This window comes from Tursiops truncatus, chromosome 2 (assembly GCF_011762595.2).
Source record: "Tursiops truncatus isolate mTurTru1 chromosome 2, mTurTru1.mat.Y, whole genome shotgun sequence".
Classification (NCBI taxonomy): domain Eukaryota; kingdom Metazoa; phylum Chordata; class Mammalia; order Artiodactyla; family Delphinidae; genus Tursiops; species Tursiops truncatus.
In genome coordinates this window covers 29,443,606-29,451,989 of record NC_047035.1, presented here as the reverse complement: position 1 = coordinate 29,451,989, position 8,384 = coordinate 29,443,606, and positions in this window count along the sequence as shown.

The following is an 8,384-nucleotide window of genomic DNA, read 5'->3' as shown; positions in this document are numbered from 1 at the left end:
CTTGCACTAAGAAAAGACCAGAAAGAATTTATAAGAGAATATAAGTACTCTTGTGGGAGTTTTGTTTTCCCTTCAAGAGTGTTCTGCAAGCCAACCATTAATTTTTTTCCTCCATTAATTTATTTTTCTGACTTTTCCTTACATACCTGAAGAACTTCCAAATTTTCTTTTAGTTAGCGGGGGTACATTTATTCAAGTAAGCTTTCAGACTACAGTAAGGCTAATGGTTAACACCGTTATCTGGCTTTTCGTAAATGGTCTTATACTTGTTCAGTGCTTTCACTTTTTGTTTTTTTCGTTTGTTTCTTAGAACAACACCGAAAGCAAGCCTGATGTAAAGAGCACTGGTTTGAGATGCTGAAGACTGGGTGCTTGTTCTAGAAAGCTCTTGGGTAAATCATGCAACTCTCCATGAAATAAAAGGATTATATCCTGTAAACTCTGAGGTCCCTGCCAGTTTTAATGTTCTATGATTCTATCTTGATAATTGTTAACCCAGGAGAGAAAACGAAGGTTAAGTGACTTGCCAAGGTCATAAAGCAAATTATTGACAAAGCTGGGACAAGAACCCATCTCCTGACCTAAAGTGAGATAATTTTGTACGCTATGATTCAAGGGACATAGTTAGACCAATAGTAAAACCAAATCTACATAATAATGAATCAGCCATGTGTGAGGGTTATATTGCTGAAAATTATGTCTTCAAGACTGGGCAGATAGCCAACAGTGGGACTAACAGCACAATGGTGGAGAAATGCCACATCACAAACAAGGATACTAAGACCTAAGCTATCTGTAGTACTTTACAATTTCGAAGTTTAAAGGGGAGAAGAGGAAAAGAGGGATTTTAGAAAGGAATTTAAGATAACAGGTCTTGAGCTAGGCTCTTGAGACTGGCCAGCATGGCATAAAATTTCCCTAGAAGGTTTCGTTCCTAACCTACCACTATAATTTTTTGTAGCCTTAATAGTTTGCTTCATACTCCTAATTATAAAATGAGGCTATTAATATATCCTGAGAACAAAATGGTATTTAACCCTTTTTAAAACCAACGTGCCCATTTTAAAGTACATTTTTTTAAGTTAAAATAAGAACCCCTAAAACTGTGGAAAATGGTTGCCTCCAAGGAAGGTAACTAAGGTGAGGAAAAAGAAAGACTTTAAACACAGTTATACTCTTGAAATTTCTTACTATTTAAGTGCAATATGTCAATAATGGAAAATAAACTATTTTACTTTTATTTCTTGTAATAGATCATGGGAATTATCAGATCCCTTTCAGTTGTTGGATGGTTTTACTCAGTCTCATTCTTTGTGTGCTTAGTTATTTTTTACTATGAGCTGCATTTTCCTTGGAAAATTATTTGTGGGAATTTTGAAAGCTAAGATAAAGGTTCATTCCTCCTGAGAGAATTTAGTTTTGCTTCTGCCAGTAGAGATAACTTTAAACTAGCACTGTTTGGGATTTTTTTTTTTTAAACCACCAAGAGATGTATATTTAGGCTACATATCCCTGAGAGGGCTGGCTTATGGGTCCAGTACCCCTCTACAGCTCCCCACAATCACCCCTTCCAAGACAACTTTCTTTCAATCTGTTAGGTGGGGGTGTGTTTACTTGCAATTCACCCTTACACTGAGGTCCCGGCTTTAGAATTCCCCATTCAACCAGGCCCTGGGCTTAGCCTTCTGTCCTACTTGCCCCCTAGGCCTAGAAAAAAAAAGTTTAAGTTCTCTAGGTCCATCCATGTTGCTGCAGATGGCATTATTTCATTTTTTTTTTACGGCTAATATTCCATTGTGTATATGCACCACATCTTCTTTAGCCATTCTTCTGTTGATGGACACTTAGGTTGTTTCCATGTCTTGGTGATTGTAAATAGTGCTGCAATGAATATTGGGGTGCATGTATCTTTTCAAAGTATAGTTTTCTCTGGATATATGCCCAGCAGTGGGATTGCAGGATCATATGGTAACTCTGTTTTCAGTTTTTTAAGGAAACTCCATACTATTCTCCATAGTGGCTATACCAATTTACGTTCCCACCAACAGTGTAGGAGGGTTCCTTTTTCTTCATACCCTCTCCAGTATTTAATATTTGTAGACTTTTTGATGATGGCCTTTCTAATGGGTTTGAGGTGATACCTCATTGTAGTTTTGATTTGCATTTCTCAAATAATTAGCAATGTTAAGCATTTTTTTTCGTGTGCCTGTTGGCCATCTGTATGTCTTCTTCAGAGAAATGTCTATTTAGATCTTCTGCCCATTTTATTTTATTTATTTTTTTTGCTGTATGCGGGCCTCTCACTGTTGCGGCGTCTCCCGTTGCGGAGCACAGGCTCCGGACGCGCAGGCTCCGGACGCGCAGGCTCAGCGGCCATGGCTCATGGGCCCAGCTGCTCCGCGGCATGCGGGATCTTCCCGGACCAGGACACGAACCCGCGTCCCCTGCATCGGCAGGCGGACTCCCAACCACTGCGCCACCAGGGAAGCCCTCTGCCCATTTTCTGATGGGTTGTTTTTTTGATATTGAGCTGTATGAGCTGTTTGTATATTTTGGAGATTAATCTCTTGTCAGTCACATTGTTTGAAAATATTTTCTCCCATTCTGTAGGTTGTCTTTTCATTTTGTTTATGCTTTCCTTTGCTGTGCAGAAGCTTTTAAGTTTAATTAGGTCCCATTTGTTTATTTTTAGTTTTATTTCCATTACTCTAGGAGACGGATCCAAAAAAATATTTCTGTGATTTATGTCAAAAAGTGTTCTGCCTATGTTTTCCTCTAGGAGTTTTATAGTACCCAGTCTTACATTTAGGTCTTTAATCCATTTTGTTTATTTTTGTATATGGTGTTAGAGAATGTTCTAATATCATACTTTTTTTTTTTTCTTGCGGTACGCGGGTCTCTCACTGTTGTGGCCTCTCCCGTTGTGGAGCACAGGCTCTGGATGCGCAGGCTCAGCGGCCATGGCTCACGGGCCCAGCCGCTCCGCGGCATGTGGGATCTTCCCGGACCGGGGCACGGACTCGTGTCCCCGACATCGGCAGGCGGACTCTCAACCACTGCGCCACCAGGAAAGCCCTAATATCATTCTTTTACATGTAGTTGTCTAGTATTCCCAGCACTACTTGTTGAAGAGACTGTCTTTTCTCCATTGTATATTCTTGCCTCCTTTGTCATAGATTAATTGACCATAAGTGCATGGGTTTATCTAGAGATTATCATATTAAGTGAAGTAAGCCAGACAGAGAAAGACAAATATTATATGGTATCATTTATATGTGGAATCTAAAAAAAGAAAAGAAAAGATACAAATGAACTTGTGTACAAGACAGAAATAGACCCACAGACATAGAAACAAACTTATGGTTACCAAAGAGGAAAGGAGAGGAGGGATAAATTATGAGGTTAGAATTAACACATACACACTACTATACATAAAATAGATAACCAACAAGGACCTACTGCATAGCACAGGGAACTATACTCAATATTTTGTAATAACCAATCAGGGAAAAGAATCTGAAAAAGTATATATATATATATATATATATATATATATATATATATATATATATATAAAACTGAATCATTGTGCTGTATACCTGAAACTAACATGACATTGTAAACGCAACTGTACTTTAATACATAAATAAATAAAATAAAAATTATATATTTTCAAGGAGCCCTGAAAACAATAAAAGAATAAAACTGGATATGAAAAAAAAAAAGCCATATAAGAGAAAGACAAAAAAAAAATGTTTAAGTTCTGAAGTAAGACATGTGCCCTAGGGTAAAAGTAACATCATTGCTCTATTTACTCTCTGGATCCTGCCTTCACCTAGATTTTGGTCTGATTTTTCCATGTCTTCTTATTGACTCTTCACTATTTTACCAGCATTTTTCATTGTTTCCAGTAGGCTGGCCAATTTGCCATATTATGAGCCATTATACAAAAAAGAACAGTCAAGCTAGTGGTTAGCTCACGGAGGAGCCAATATGATCAGGGCACATGATGGACATCTGCGTGTTTGTTGGCAGTGTTCTACTCTTTTTTTAATTATTATTCAAACAGAAAGTCACAGGCAGTGTTCTACTCTTGACCTTTGTGGTGGTTGCACCAATGTTCACTTGATACTTTTGCTTTAAACAATTTATATGTTTTTCATACTTTCCATTTGCATATCTCACCATATAAAATAAAATTTTAAACTTTTTAATTAGAAAAACATGAATAAAGTAAAAGGTGACTGGAAAGTAGAATCTACAAGGTAAGCAAACCAAGCTTTTGGACTTAATAATTTCCTTAGGTCACTCAACACAGCATTTTAAAGGTCTTAACCACAATAGGACGTACAAAACAAGTAGAAGAAAGGTTTTCAGGTTTGTCCCCTTCAACTTCCCCCATAAAAGGAGTCCTCAGTACAAACACACACACACACACACACACACACAACCACTGGTCTTTAGCTATTAAAATACCCACTCCTAAATTGTGTGGCTACATCCAGGTATCCTGTGTGGATTAAGCTGTCTGTTTCCCAAATGGTGCAAAGGGATGGCATTCATTTCCTTGGTAAGTTTGTTAGGGCCAGATCCACCCTTCGGCCTTGCAGACACAGAAATTTGATTTTATCACCCACCTAGATGGATCCATCTCTTAGCGGTAGACACACACTAAGTTTACCAGGCTGAGGATGCCAAGCCAATAGTTTACAGTGACATATTACTATTACCCAGACTGGAATGCTCAAAATTAACACAGCACATTTGTTCCTCTGATAATAGTCCTATAGGAGAAACCTATTGAAAAAGTGCTTGGTGAGTATAGAATCAGAACAAGAGGGAAGTATTCAAATCAGTTGAATATTTATGATAAAAGGCTAACATGTATAGACCTCCTGTTAGAGATAGTCTCTACCTATGGAACCAGAATAATTGAATTCCTCTAAAGTTACCTTTCTGGACTTCCCTGGTTGTGCAGTGGTTAAGAATCTGCCTGCCAGTGCAGGAGGCACGGGTTCGAGCCCTGGTCCGCGAAGATCCCACATGCCGCCGAGCAACTAAGCCCGTGCGCCACAACTACTGAGCCTGCGCTCTGGAGCCCGCAAGCCACAGCTACTGAGCCTGTGAGCCACAACTACTGAAGGCCACGTGCCTAGAGCCCATGCTCCGCAACAAGAGAAGCCACCGCAGTGAGAACCCCCCGCACCGCAACAAAGAGTTGCCCCCGCTCGCCGCAACTAGAGAAAGCCCGCGCGCAGCAACGAAGACCCAACGCAACCAAAAAAAAAAAATATATATATATATATACGTATATATATATAAATTTACCTTTCTGCTTGACATTACATGGCTATCCACTAAGACAGAGCTTGGAAATTCACTCTGTGTAATTAAGAAGTTATTTTATTGGAAGGCTATAAGGTATCTTAGAATTGTTGAGAAGTTTGGGAAACCTGGCTCAAAAACTAGTCAAGGGAGGCAGTTAGGTGGAATCACAACCAAATTCTCACCATAGGAGGTCAAGGTGGGACACAATCATTAGCACCATATCCCCTGAAGACGTTTTCCAGTACATTCTATGCTACTGCCACCACTGCGTTCTCAGTGATGGCAACTGTGGTAGGCAGAATAATGGTCTTCCAAATATGTCCACATCCAGACCCCGACAACCTGTATACACGTTACATTACATGGCAAAAGGGACTTTGCACATGTGACTAAGATTAAGGAACTTTTTTTTTCAACTAAAAAAATTATTATTAGATTCAAAGGAAATTAAAAGGACTCTGCCAAATCGCTATAAAATTTCCTAGATGCTTCCTTTCGATTTCTGTGTTCATCTCATCAGAGACCAGTAGCCATCATTTCAGGGAGGGATGCCGGCCCCAGACCTCAGCAGGTGGAGCCACTGCCCCAGGTTTTGTTAGTTCTTTTCATCAGTCACTCAAAACTGGGCACTTCTGGGGCCCTGCCACGTACAGCACCCTGGACTAGGGTGAGGACTGGCGGGGTAAGGGAACTGGAGCTCTGGCGAAAGGATCGCCACTGTCATCGTTAGGAGCAGGAAGAAGAGGCCGGCAGGTCGCTGCTCATTCTTTGGGGGCTGCACCTGCCTCAGAGTTTTTGTTTGTTTCTTTATGTATATATATACATATATATATATATATATATATGTATATATATATACACACATTTTATATATATATATGTATATATATATGTATGTATGTATATGTATGTGTATATATGGTTTATGTTTTTTTGGTTTTGGTTTTTTGGCCACACTGTGCAGCATATGGGATCTTAGTTCCCCGACTGTGGATCAAACCCACGCCCCCTGCAGTGGCAGCGTAGAGTCTTAACAACTGGACTGCTGTGGAGGTCCTGTTTCTTTTTTTTTAATATTTTAATTTTATTGGAGTATAGTTGACTTACAATGTTGTGTTAGTTTCATGTGCACAGCAAAGTGATTCAGTTATACATATATTCATTCTTTTTTACATTCTTTTCTCCTATAGGTTATCACAGAATATTGAGTAGAGTTCCCTGTGCTATACAGTGGGTCCTTGTTGGTTATTTATCTTATATATAGTAGTGTGTTTATGTTCTTCCCATAAGTTTAAGGACCTTGAGATAGGAAGATTAGCCTGCATTATCCAGGTGGGCCCAATTTAATCACAGAGCAGAGAACCTTTCCCAGCTGTGGTCAAAGACAAATGTGATGACAGAAGGAGTCAGAGTTGCTGACTTTGAAAATGGAGAAAGGGTGCCATGAGCCAAGGAATGCTGGGAGCCTCTCAGAGTTAGGAAAGGTAAGGAAACAGATTATCCCCTACAGCCTCGGAAAGGAACACAGTCCTGCCAACAACTTGATTTCAGCCCAGGGATACCTATATCTGACTTCTGACATGTAAAACTGTAAGATAATAAATCTATGTTGTTTTAGCCAATAATTTTGTGGTAATTTGTTACAGCAGCCACAGAAAACTAATACAGCAGTGCTGCTGTGAATAATTTCTTAACTGTCTCTGCATCTTTATATATCTCTCAAGCTTCAAAATCCTAGGCAGGAAATCTACTTGGCTCACATGGATCACATATTTGTGGCCTGAATGTAAGGAAAGTGGAGAGAGGGAGGATCTTTTCTCTTGAGTTCTGGAGTAGGAGGCATGATATAGTGGGAGACTACCTACAAATAGAAAAGGAGGTGGGATGTTGGACTGCAAAATAACAACAAGTGTCCAAAAGAGGCAATCCTATATTTTACTAAGAGGACTTTGCTTTTTCTATACTTAAATGGATTACTTACTCTACTCTAGTTGGTAGTTTTTAAATATGATAATATATTTCATCAGATTATGAGTGAGTTCACTGACCTATGAGCTATATTTTCCTTCCAGTAGTTAAGGCAGAAATTGCAAAGCAAACTACCTTAATCAATAAAAGAAATGTACTGGCTCACATAACTGAAAAATCTGGTGATCATAATTTCTGCCAAGTCTCAATCTTGGAGTCAAATAGCATGCTCAGGACCTTGTTTCCTTCTCTATTTCTCAACTTTGAGAAATTCACTCAACTAATTTTTGACAAAGTTGCAAAAGCAATTCATTTACAGGAAGGACAAGTCTTTCCTTTATCCTAGAGGAAGGATGGTGCTGGAGTAATTGGACAAAAAATAGGCAAAAAATAACCTCAACCTGAATCTCATACCTTACACAAAAATTCATTCAAAACTGATCATAGATTTAAAAGTAAAATGCAAAACTATAAAACTTTAAGAAGAAAACATATGAGAAAAATGTCAAGATCTAGGCTAGGTGAAGAGTTCTTAGACATGATAGCAAAAGCACAATTCATAAAAGAGAAAATTGATAAAATTAGATGTTAACAAATTAAAACTTTTCTCTCTGTTTAAAAGGTACTAGAGGGCGCTTCCCAGGTAGCACAGTGGCTAAGAATCCACCTGCCAATGCAGGGGACACGGGTTTGAGCCCTGGTCCGGGAAGATCCCACATGCCGCCGAGCAACTAAGCCCGTGCTCCACAACTACTGAGCCTGCGCTCTAGAACCTGCAAACCACAAATACTGAGCCCGCGTGCCATAACTACTGAAGCCCGCATGCCTAGAGCCTGTGCTCCGCAACAAGAGAAGCCACCACAATGAGAAGCCCGCGCACCACAACGAGTAGCCCCCGCTCGCCGCAACTAGAGAAAGGCCGCACACAGCAACAAAGACCCAACGCAGACAAAAAGAAATAAATTAATTTTTTTTTTTTAAAAAAAAGGCACTAGAGGACTTCCCTCATGGCACAGTAGTTAATAATCTGCCTGCCAATACAGGGAACATAGGTTCGATCCCTGGTCCGAGAAGATCCCACGTGCCAC